Below are 13,251 nucleotides of genomic sequence, written 5' to 3' on the forward strand. Positions count from 1 at the left end.
GCTCAGTGACACTGCTGGTGTTGGTGGTGTTGCCAAAGGTTGCCCTGTTGTTTGTGAGCAGGAGGAAGAGGACGAGACCATAGCAGAAGAGGGAGCAGGAGGAGGCTTTTTAAGGTTTTTACTCCACTGAACCTCGTGCACAGATTTCAGATGCCTTGTCATGCAGCTGGTGCTCAGGTTCAGAATACTTATGCTTGCTTCAGGCTCTGATGTAACAGCGTGCAAACCACCAGTGTCTTGCCGTCAGCTCATTGGCTGAAGAAATGCCATGCCAGGAGGCTCCTTTGAGCTGGCTTTGGTTTGCTCATTTCCTCAGTGCAGTGGGCAGTAGCAGCCAGCTTTCTGGCTAGAGGCCGCACACGATACTTTTGCACCCTTCTCCCTCTTTTGCTATGCTTCTAGGGCAGTGTGACCACCTCCTTTTCCTCCAAATCGTGCATATCACTAGGATGGCCTTCGATACATTTGGGGTCTTGAACCTCATCATCCTCGCATCACCTTTCATCCAACCCTCAACTCTGCCCTTCTTGCCAGTCTATACACTGCATAAAGACGTAGCAGTTGGCACCTGTGTTTCGTCATCTCTGAGATGTGCTGCGGTGGTCCACTGACCGTGTACACTAGCATTCACACATAACTCATCCTCCAACATAACAAGTGGTTGGGCAACAGTGCACTCAGTCTCTTCCACTTCTGCCGCAGGGCCAAGTGAATGGTTCATGGAATGCCAGTCAGCATAGTCATGAAAAACAGAAGAGACTGCTGCATGACTTGGGACTCAGATTGCTTGGCTAATTTGCAAGGAGGTGTGCACAATAAGCTCAACTTATTTTGGCAAGCATTTATTTTGGGTTTTGAAAGGAATACTTAAAAATTGGCACTAAAATGCGCATGATTCAGGGGTTTGGGGAGCAATATTTCTTTCCTATGACTGGATCAAATATTGAGATTCAGTAGGCTGCAACTGCAGCCTAATAAGAGCAGGTTGATAGTTTTGCAGACAACTTTATATGAAAATTAAATTTTGTTTTAATTTATACAACACCTTAGGGGGTCCATACACCTTTGGGGGTCCATGTTCTGGAACCTGTACCAGGTACACATAAAATTGGCCATTTTTATGCGCTAAACGCTCTCATTTTTCATATTTCTAGTGCAGTAATGCAGTTCAAATTTCGTATTTCAAGTTTGTATGTTCTAGCGCTGCAGTGTGCTGCCTTATTTATTTAACATGTTCTGGAATCGACAAATGTGGGAATCTGGCCAATAAACTGACTTAATCATAAAGATTAGATGTAACTGATCATGTCCTAGAATTAGAGGGGATGGTGAATGAGTAACATTTATCACCCACCAGTGGCATATCATGGGTGCCAGTGCCATCCACTCCACAGATCCTAGTCCTGAGGAAGTCCTGACATGCATAATATAGCCATGGTCACATTTCTCTTAAAATGTTATTCCAAAAACCTCTGATTTTGAATCAGTTTAGAGTATGTTGTTCTGGAGACCAGAGAAGTAAGGTAGAGAGTGTGGGTGACAGAAAGAGGTCTTGTTTCCACATAGTTGTCGGGAGAATGGGAAGTGAAGCAGAGGTACTGAAGATGTGTCTAATACATGAGTAGTGGATAAATATAGAATTGTGCAGTGACAGAGGGGAGATTGCCTCTGTTGCTGTCCCAGTCATAGGAGATCGACTATCTGTAAATAGGACTCTGATATAGTTTCAAACACTCAGATGTCTTTTACTTCCAGACTAAAGACTATTTTGCAAGATGACAGTTGTAGCCTCAGACTGGTAAGAGATAGAAGTCTCGAGACCACATGAGTGGTGAACAAAAGCCCTTTGAAACTGTTTGGGAGATGTTAGCAGAAAGAGAAGACCCAAGTTGTATGTGAGCCTGTCGAGAAGTAACAGATGTGAGCTTGAGCTTCACAAAGACCAGTGATGAGAGCTGTGACAGGGTGAGGCAGAAAACAGGTGGTGGTGCAAGCCCAGGCACACAACTGATCATGGAGTGGAAGTAGGCTGTTTAGATGTTTTTACAAAGTTCAAGCTCTGAAATGTTGCCAAACTGGCACTGTAAGTATGAAAGTGTGAACTGTAGAGGCAGAGATAAAATCGAGATTTGGAGTGAAAGGGTAAAAAGTACTAGTGTGAGTGTGAGCATCACAGAGTGGCATAGTGTCACTGGTTTACCAAGACAGAGTGGAGATAGAAGACAACAATGGTTGATTTATCCTACTCCTGCACTGATTATAAGCATTTCGCCTTCATATTAAATGGTGTAAATTTATTTTAGCAGTGCAGGGGTTAATCTGCTCTGTTGGGAGCTCCTGGAAGCTATCCTATCTTGAGACTCTCAGCTGTGCATTGTTAACAATCTCCTATATAAACCTTTATCCTAGCTAGCACTCATTGACAGAGAGGTTGTTAGTGGTTGTTATCGGAGAAGACGTTTGGTGGATTTATCTGAGACTGTTGCTATTCTTTATTTGTGTATATTTGTATGATTGGTATTTTGCTTTATCCCTGTTTGTATTACCTTGTTAGTGTGGTTGGTGTATTACGGTACACTACTACTCTCCTCTTCCTTGGGTGAGGGAAGGGTACAGACTGAGGTCGGATTTAGGAACTAAGGCAAGGTACGTGGCCCCGGCATCTTCACCATCAGAAGTGCTCCTGGTCTTGTGACACCCGACAACAGAGCTATGATACCTAGAGTATTAAGCAACAAGACTTTGATACTGTCAGTGAGTGACTGACAAGTCTAGTGAATGCAACAAGTGTCTGAGGGACCTACAAGCCCAGGTGCATCTGAGAATGGACATCTGTTACCCTTTTGCCAGTACCCCTACATGGTTCCCCTTCCCCTACATGCAGGAACACTGGCATACTCACAGCTCTGGCCACGGAGTGTGGTCCTCAACTGCTGGCATATCTCCTGCTTGTGCACACTGCACTTCCTGACAGCGCTCCTATATTTCATACGAGTGCACTTCCTCCTTCTTAATGGGGCAGCATGCACAAGGTCAAATGCCCCCAGCCAATAGCTGAGAGGCATTTAGTATCAGATTACACCTGTAAGGTGTTTTGCACTCAATAGCTGGGAGGCATCTTGTATGAAAAACTCCTTTCCCTTTAGAGAGTCACCAAAGCAATAATATTTATGGGTGTGTTGTTTCTCCTACTAGTGACCTGTGAGGTCACCTGGTCCATGTGCGGCCAGAGCCTGAACCTTCTCGCCTGGTCCATGTGTGGCCAGTGCTTGAACCTGTTCCCCTGGTTCATGTGCGGTTGTGGTCTGAACCTGCTCCCCTGGACAGGGCCTGAAACTGCTCACCTGGTTCATGTGCAGCCAGTTCTCTCAGCTCAGTCTGAACATAGCCCGAATCCATGTCAGTAACCATTCTGTAGAGGAGCCAGAACTTATTAGTCTGAACAGAGCCCTAGTCCTTAAACAGTGTCAGCGAACCTGACCCCTGGGATCAGTAACTGAAGTACCAGGTTCTGCCTAAGAGTAGTATCTGGTGACGACCTGCAGCCAAGCCTGTCACCATCAGGAGATCAAGTGAACACCAAGTAGTCGCTTAGCTACGCCCCTTCCTAGGCAGACCTGGGACTGTGTCATAGTGGATCCATGAACCACTGTTGGGCAAAACAACATCTGTTCATAAGCCATGTTGAACTGCTGCTATTGTTTTGTTTCTTGTCAGGGAGGGTCGAGTATGTTCGCCAAAAGCTACAAAAGATGCAGTGGCATCCAAACAATATGCCTGCCTCCCTCTTTTTCATTTTTAGCATGTACAGTTTAACCTTATTTATTATTCAGGGTATGTGCACACGTTGCAGATTTGACGCTGCGAATTCGCAGCAGTTTTCCATGCAGTTTACAGTACCATGTAAACCTATGGAAAACCAAATCTGCAGTGCCCATGGTGCAGAAAATCCCACGCGGAAATGCTGCATTGTATTTTCCACAGCATGTCAATTCTTTGTGCGGATTCCGCAGTGTTTTACACCTGTTCCTCAATAGGAATCCGCAGGTGTAAAAATGCAGGTGAAATCTGCACAAAAACCGCAGGAAATCCGCGGTAAATCCGCAGGAAAAACGCAGTGCGTTTTACTTGCGGATTTTGCAAAAAAATGTGGAAAAATCAGCACACAAATCCGCAACGTGTGCACATAGCCTAAAGGTGACTCTGGACCTAACAAACCTTTTTAACTTTATGTTTCGCCACTATATCCTCATGCAAGTTGGTATCTCCTCCTATTTGAATTGTTGGACAATGTGTTACTGTCTGATACTTTTTGTACATATACCCTCTGAGTTGTAAAGTGCTGCAGAATATAGCGCTATATGAATAAAGATTATTTTATTATTATTGTCTCATCTTTCCTCTACAGCTCCATTAGTCCTTTCCCACAGCAGCCATTTTTTTCAATTTTGTTTTTTCCTCCCTTTCCTTTGATAGCAGTAACTTTTTTTTATTTTTCGAGTGATATAGAAGTATGAAGGCTTGTTTTTTTTTATATGACAAGTTGTAGATTTAATTTATCATATAATGCACTACAAACATGAATACATTCTTTGAAGAGTGGAGTTGGGGAAAACACAAGTACCGTATTTTGCGGATTATAACACACACCCCAAATTTTGAGGAGAAAAATAGGAACAAAACTTTTGTTTAATAAAATGGTGGCGCTTCTTACAATCCAGGCATCTTATTGCTTACTGAGGGTGGTGGCTGCAGTGAACTGGGGTCTCAGCGTCACTGCTGTTGTTCAGTGGTGCAGGCCGCAGTGGAGCAGGGTCCCAGGTTGCTGCTGGAGGAGGCAAGAGTAGCGCTGCGGGTGTACGGTGGTGCGGGGCTCTATTGACATTTTGTGAAAGCCCAGTGCCCCCACACTGTTTACTATGTGGTGGACTCCGAGAAAATGGCTGCCGGGGCGACGCATGCACAGATGGAGATTTTGGTGTCATTTTCTTGGAGACATCGCGTAGATCTCGGCTTTTCTTCATCGGCGTCTGTGCCGATTTAGAAGATGGACATTGGACCCTGAAAGAAGAATGGTGGCCACCATATGACACCGCAGGGCTACTGCTCGCTGCAGTACCACTACTGCTTGATGCCGTACAACCACCGCAGGACCACCGCTCGCCACTGTACCACCACCGCACTCCGCAGGGCCACCACACCACCACAACACCCCCAGCTCCAGGCCCTCAGCATTGACCCCTCGGTCACAACAGTGTTTGGTTTATAAGACACCCCCTCATTTTCCCTCTAATTTTAGGGGCCATAAAAGTACGTCTTATAATCCAAAAAATATGGTACATGCTTCTTATTTGGGGAGCAAGCTGTTGGCTTTTTAGTGCCTATTTTGGAATAAGTAGGACTTGTGTTATCTCTTTTTATTCCATTTTTTGTGGAGGTGTAGGGACTAGTGATGAGCGAATATACTCGTTACTCAAGTATATTACACGCTCGGGTGTCCTCCGAGTATTTTTTAGTGCTCGGAGATTTAGTTTTTCTTGCCGCAGCTGAATGATTTACATCTGTTAGCCAGCATAAGTACATGTGGGGGTTGCCTGGTTGCTAGAGAATCCCCACATGTATTCAAGCTGGCTAACAGATGTAAATCATTCAGCTGCAGCAAGAAAAACTAAATCTCCGAGCACTAAAAAATACTCGGAGGACCCCCGAGCATGATCGAGAAATCTCAAGTAACGAATATATTCGCTCATCACTAGTAGGGACTAATGATGAGCGACTATACTCGTTGCTCAGGTTGGTCTCTGAGTATTTGTTAGTGCGTGGAGATTTACTTTTCGTCGCTGCAGCTGCATGATTTACGGCTGCTAGAAAGGGAATATGCGCATATTCCTCACTGTAATGAGTGGGACCACGTGACCGCTCACACAGGGCCTGCTGCCGGTGCTGAGAGGAGACATTGCTGGAGCTGGGTGTCGGTGAGTATTTCCTGGCAAGCAGGGGGGGGAGGGGCGCACAGGGCATGGGAGGCGGGAGGGGACGCACAAACTTTATTTTTAAGGGAAAAGTAAAAAAAAAGAATTTTCATTCCTTCTCTCCAGTGAACGCTGCTGGGAAGAAGGGATGAATACCGGCTTCAGCACCGCACGCAGGGGACAGCGCTTAACTGTAGCGCTGTCTCCTGCACGGTCCGTGTGGTCCTCAGTCGGCACACGGGCGGCACGCGGCTGCCGCTCGTGTGCCACACTGATGTGCTACATGAGCACACAGACACGGATAATTCCAGTACCGATTTCTCCGGTACCGGAATTATCTGAACGTGTGAAAGAGGCCTTAGAGTGACTGTTGTTTTAATTTTTATTTAATACATATAAAAAATAAGCAACTTTATAGTAAATCTTATCAGAAAAAAATAGCTTCATTCTCCTCTGGATTCATCTTTAATAGGTAAAATTTGTATTCGTGGCAGACAGATTTTTCCATCGGGGCTCATGCACATATATGTATGTTCAGCGTGATCCGACAAAAGATCAGATCGCACTAAGACCAGCCTTACTCTATGAGGTCATGCATGTCATATTTTATTCCTCCCACCAAGACGGTTAGAGGAAAAAGTCGTTTCATGGTGGAGTTTGATCCAATATTCGGATTGCACTCGGCCATGTAATTAAGTCAGTCTGTGGAAACCCTCAGACTGCGCTCGGATGACATCTGAGTGCAGTCCGATTTCCAAAGACTGACAGAATGGAGAAGATGGAGAAATATTGATTCTCCATCATCTCCTTATCCGAAAGAATCAGATCACACTATGATCAAATTCTGCTCAGAGTGTAGAGACGAGTACAATGTAAAATATCTAGTTTGTAGTGAATATAATAATATTCTTTATTTTATATAGCGCTAACATATTCCGCAGCGCTTTACAATTTGCACACATTATCATCGCTGTCCCCGATGGGGCTCACAGTCTAAAATCCCTATCAGTATGTCTTTGGAATATAATGATAAAGTATCAGCTGACGATTATCACTAGAGGACTGGTAAACGTGCTGCCAGGTAGTCAAGCGCATTCATGAGCTCTGTATAACCCCGCCCCCACAACTGATTGGCAGCTTACACTGTCCATGGGCAGAAAGCTGCCAATCACTGATGTGGGCGGGGTTATGCAGAGCTCAGCATTCACAGAACTGGTAGATCTGCAGCAGATAAAACAATGATTTTATCAAAATGACAGCAAGTAGACCGGTAAGTGACACATCGCTGGAATCAGTGTCTCTTCCCCTACATCATACTCACTTCAGATACAGTAGCTGAAATGAGGTGACAGATTCCCTTTAACATTTATTTAGTCAAAGGGATGCGAAGTAGGGAAAAAACACCAACTGGGCTGTAAATGTATTAATAAATTTGTAGGAGGGATAACAGAAGAACGAAAAAAAAGAATAACCTATGACTTAGCATTGTTGCATCATGAAGAATACAAGCATTTACTAGCACAGACATGTCAGGAGATGTTACCTGTCCTAAAAAAATCATGTAGCTAAACCGTCACATCATGGTCACTTATGAACTTTGCTTTATATGCATTTATGCATCTGATATGATGATGGCAAAAATTGTGTTGGGTGCCATAATGCAACTCCATATAACTCTCCCCCTCCTTACATGTAAAGCGCCATGGAATAAATGGCGCTATAACAATAAATAATAATAATAATAATAACTCAGATATTCTGCAAAGCTGAAATATGGCTTTGTACATGAAGTCTAAGGCACATGGAGAGGATTATCTGCACTTGCTTGTGCACAGTACTTAAAATATAAAGTGAAATCATGAATATAACAGTATTAAGTTACGGGATACATGCCAAAATACCATATTGCAAAACCCCAGTTTTTAATCAACGGTTTTTGCTTCTTAGCAATGTTAATAGAAATGTTTCCAAATATACAGTTTTATTACTAATTCTTTGATGGTATATTTATATCGGCGTGTACCAAAGCCTCGGTAAACAGCAGGGTTAGGAAAGAAAATGTATTTTTAATGTCATTAGTATAGATCTAACAAAACCATTTCTTCATAGAAATTCGACTTGTTTCCTTAGGGTAAAAAAAAAAAAAAAAAAATCATAGGTTTTCCTGCAAGGGAAAAAAAAATCAATACTTGCCATGTACCATGTAACCAATAGAATAAGGGGAATGATTTATGTATGGACGAATGCAGGCTGAATCAGCTGGGGCCTCGTACAGAAAGAGCGAGAAGCAGAGAGGTATCGGGGTAAGATGGACTGCAGTCATTATTTCACCGGTCAGATTATTTCCCTTTCGTACAACACTGCTAATACCAGGAGGAAACCTTACAATAATCTCAGATTATATGGTGGCTCAGCGTTTTCCCTGGTTCTAAATTATGGAAGCTCCATTAAAACTAAGAAACAGTTCGTAACGAGATGATGCACGGTCTGCGGTCACTGAGTGTTCTCCTGGAGCGACCTCCACCCTGATTTCAGAGGCCTTGGATGTACAAGGGATAGTTCATGGAAAACCAGTCAATCAACAGGATTCGATAAACGACAGCATGGAATTCTACAAAGGAGAGGCAATCATCAAGACAAGCCCACGGAATATAGTTACATTTCACGCCACACAAAAGGATTAAGGTATTTTTAATTTTTCTTTATTTTATTTTTCTTTATTATCTAACTCTTTTATGCATGTGCTGTATACACCGGTATCAGATTGTACTGCTGAAATTGAAGATCAAAAGGAATGTCATATTCGGCCTTTGTACTTCATGTGTTTAGAGGCATCAATGTCGATCCAGTAGTCATAAGAAAAATGGATCGTTGAAACTTTAGAACACGGATGTATAAAATAATGCGGATAAACAATAAAAAAAATGTTAAGCTGCCCTTTATTAACTGGTAAGGACATCAGGTGCTTGGATTTGTTACAATCGATAAGAATTTGGCAATTCATATTTTCCAAATTGTCTTTTGCCAGTTTCTTAAAAAAAACATAATTGCTTTGCTTTTGTTATTGTTTTGTGTGTTTTTGTTTAGATGATGTTTTTATCACATTTGGATAAATCAATTTTTTTCTAGCGTTATTGAAAAGCAAGCTATTATTTTGTAGATATTATTCGATGTTGAAGCATTATTTTTATTTGAACATAAATAATTTCTGGAGATTCTCAGGGTTTTTTTTCGTAATTTTAAGAAAATCATTGTAATTTAAGTAAACCCCTTTATGATAACTAGCTGTAGAAATATGTTCCATTTGCAGTGGTCAGCCAGGACATATTCTGTATGAACGTCCAGTGACAAATCGCTTTGTGTTCTGGCATAAAATCCAATAATTTGTCACCCCGATCATATGGAAATGACAGATGAAATATTCTGTAAATTGTCACTAAAGGTGATAAATACAATGCTTACAAATAGCTAAAATGTAAACTAACACACAACTGGTTACTTAGATATTACAGCTGTACAATAAACTGTACATTTATGTAGAAATGTGTTTGTCTAAACTTACTTCATCATTGAAATAAAGAAGAAAAACATTTTTTTTTTTTCAATTCTGTCCCATATACAGTATGCAACACAGAAATATTTACGTTAGGGCTATCTTCACACACACTTTTGGCAGCCTTTTTCTGGCCTAAGAAGCAAATTTAAAAAGGCTTGCATTTTTTCTTTTATATTTTATGCTTTTGTTGCAATTTCTTAAATTTTTTTTTGCTACACTTTACAGCATAGTGGAGAGGATTTTATGAAATTCCGTCTCCACTACACATGTAAACACGCATCCGGCGACTGTTATGCTGTGCTATCAGGCAACACAGTGTGCAGTAATCAGCGCACATACAGTGATATGGCAATAACCCAAAAAACAATAGAACAAGCTCTGAGACGTGGAATCTCTGCAGACTGCAATACCTGAACCTATCCTCACACAACTAAAAGCAGCAGTGGATTGCCCCTAACACTACCTATGCAACTCGGCACTGCCTGAGGAGCTGACTAGCCTGAAGATAGAAATACAAGCCTGACTTGCCTCAGAGAAATACCCCAAAGGAATAGGCAGCCCCCCACATATAATGACTGTTAGCAAGATGAAAAGACAAAACGTAGGAATGAAATAGATTCAGCAAAGTGAGGCCCGATATTCTAGACAGAGCGAGGATAGCAAAGAGAACTATGCAGTCTACAAAAAACCCTAAAGCAGAACCACGCAAAGGGGAGCAAAAAGACCCACCGTGCCGAACTAACGGCACGGCGGTGCACCCTTTGCGTCTCAGAGCTTCCAGCAAAAGAGAATAGCACAGCTGGACAGAAAAAACGGAAACAAAAACAAAGTAACACTTATCTAGCAGAGCAGCAGGCCACAGGAAAGATGCAGTAGCTCAGATCCAACACTGGAACATTGACAAGGAGCAAGGAAGACAGACTCAGGTGGAGTTAAATAGCAAGGCAGCCAACGAGCTCACCAAAACACCTGAGGGAGGAAGCCCAGAGGCTGCAATACCACTTGTGACCACAGGAGTGAATTCAGCCACAGAATTCACAACAGTACCCCCCCCTTGAGGAGGGGTCACTGAACCCTCACCAGAACCCCCCAGGCCGACCAGGATGAGCCACATGAAAGGCACGAACAAGATCTGGGGCATGGACATCAGAGGCAAAAACCCAGGAATTATCCTCCTGAGCATAACCCTTCCATTTGACCAGATACTGGAGTTTCCGTCTAGAGACACGAGAATCCAAAATTTTCTCCACAATATACTCCAATTCCCCCTCCACCAAAACAGGGGCAGGAGGCTCCACAGATGGAACCATAGGTGCCACGTATCTTCTCAACAACGACCTATGGAATACATTATGTATGGAAAAGGAGTCTGGGAGGGTCAGACGAAAAGACACCGGATTGAGAATCTCAGAAATCCTATACGGACCAATAAAACGAGGTTTAAATTTAGGAGAGGAAACCTTCATAGGAATATGACGAGAAGATAACCAAACCAGATCCCCAACACGAAGTCGGGGACCCACACGGCGTCTACGATTAGCGAAAAGCTGAGCCTTCTCCTGGGACAAGGTCAAATTGTCCACTACCTGAGTCCAGATCTGCTGCAACCTGTCCACCACAGAATCCACACCAGGACAGTCCGAAGACTCAACCTGTCCTGAAGAGAAACGAGGATGGAACCCAGAATTGCAGAAAAATGGAGAGACCAAGGTAGCCGAGCTGGCCCGATTATTAAGGGCGAACTCAGCCAACGGCAAAAATGACACCCAATCATCCTGGTCAGCAGAAACAAAACATCTCAGATATGTTTCCAAGGTCTGATTGGTTCGTTCGGTCTGGCCATTAGTCTGAGGATGGAAGGCCGAGGAAAAGGATAGGTCAATGCCCATCCTACCACAAAAGGCTCGCCAGAACCTCGAGACAAACTGGGAACCTCTGTCAGAAACAATATTCTCAGGAATGCCATGCAAACGAACCACATGCTGGAAGAACAAAGGAACCAAATCAGAGGAGGAAGGCAATTTAACCAAGGGCACCAGATGGACCATTTTAGAAAAGCGATCACAGACCACCCAAATGACCGACATCTTTTGAGAAACGGGAAGGTCAGAAATGAAATCCATCGAAATATGTGTCCAAGGCCTCTTCGGGACCGGCAAGGGCAAAAGCAACCCACTGGCACGTGAACAGCAGGGCTTAGCCCTAGCACAAATCTCACAGGACTGCACAAAAGCACGCACATCCCGTGACAGAGATGGCCACCAGAAGGATCTAGCCACTAACTCTCTGGTACCAAAGATTCCTGGATGACCAGCCAGCACCGAACAATGAAGTTCAGAGATAACTTTACTAGTCCACCTATCAGGGACGAACAGTTTCTCGGCCGGACAACGATCAGGTTTATTAGCCTGAAATTTCTGTAACACTCTCCGCAAATCAGGAGAGATGGCAGACACAATGACTCCTTCCTTGAGGATACTCGCCGACTCCGATAACCCCGGAGAGTCGGGCACAAAACTCCTAGACAGAGCATCCGCCTTCACATTTTTAGAGCCCGGAAGGTACGAAATCACAAAATCAAAACGAGCAAAAAATAACGACCAACGGGCCTGTCTAGGATTCAAGCGCTTGGCAGACTCGAGATAAGTAAGATTCTTATGATCAGTCAATACCACCACGCGATGCTTAGCTCCCTCAAGCCAATGACGCCACTCCTCGAATGCCCACTTCATGGCCAGCAACTCTCGGTTGCCCACATCATAATTACGCTCAGCAGCAGAAAATTTCCTGGAAAAGAAAGCACATGGTTTCAACACTGAGCAACCAGAACCTCTCTGTGACAAAACCGCCCCTGCTCCAATCTCAGAAGCATCAACCTCGACCTGGAACGGAAGAGAAACATCTGGTTGACACAACACAGGGGCACAGCAAAAACGACGCTTCAACTCCTGAAAGGCTTCCACGGCAGCAGAAGACCAATTAACCAAATCAGCACCCTTCTTGGTCAAATCGGTCAATGGTCTGGCAATGCTAGAAAAATTACAGATGAAGCGACGATAAAAATTAGCAAAGCCCAGGAATTTCTGCAGACTTTTCAGAGATGTCGGCTGAGTCCAATCAATGATGGCCTGGACCTTAACCGGATCCATCTCGATAGTAGAAGGGGAAAAGATGAACCCCAAAAATGAAACTTTCTGCACACCGAAGAGACACTTCGATCCCTTCACGAACAAGGAATTAGCACGCAGTACCTGGAAAACCATTCTGACTTGCTTCACATGAGACTCCCAATCATCTGAGAAGATCAAAATGTCATCCAAGTAAACAATCAGGAATTTATCCAGATACTCACGGAAAATGTCATGCATAAAAGACTGAAAAACAGATGGAGCATTGGCAAGTCCGAACGGCATCACCAGATACTCAAAATGACCCTCGGGCGTATTAAATGCCGTTTTCCATTCATCTCCCTGCCTGATTCTCACCAGATTATACGCACCACGAAGATCAATCTTAGTAAACCAACTAGCCCCCTTAATCCGAGCAAACAAGTCAGATATCAATGGCAAGGGATACTGAAACTTAACAGTGATCTTATTAAGAAGGCGGTAATCAATACACGGTCTTAGCGAACCATCCTTTTTGGCTACAAAAAAGAACCCTGCTCCCAATGGTGATGACGATGGGCGAATATGTCCCTTCTCCAGGGATTCTTTCACATAA

Source organism: Ranitomeya imitator, chromosome 5, assembly GCF_032444005.1.
Source record: "Ranitomeya imitator isolate aRanImi1 chromosome 5, aRanImi1.pri, whole genome shotgun sequence".
In the NCBI taxonomy this organism is placed as follows: domain Eukaryota; kingdom Metazoa; phylum Chordata; class Amphibia; order Anura; family Dendrobatidae; genus Ranitomeya; species Ranitomeya imitator.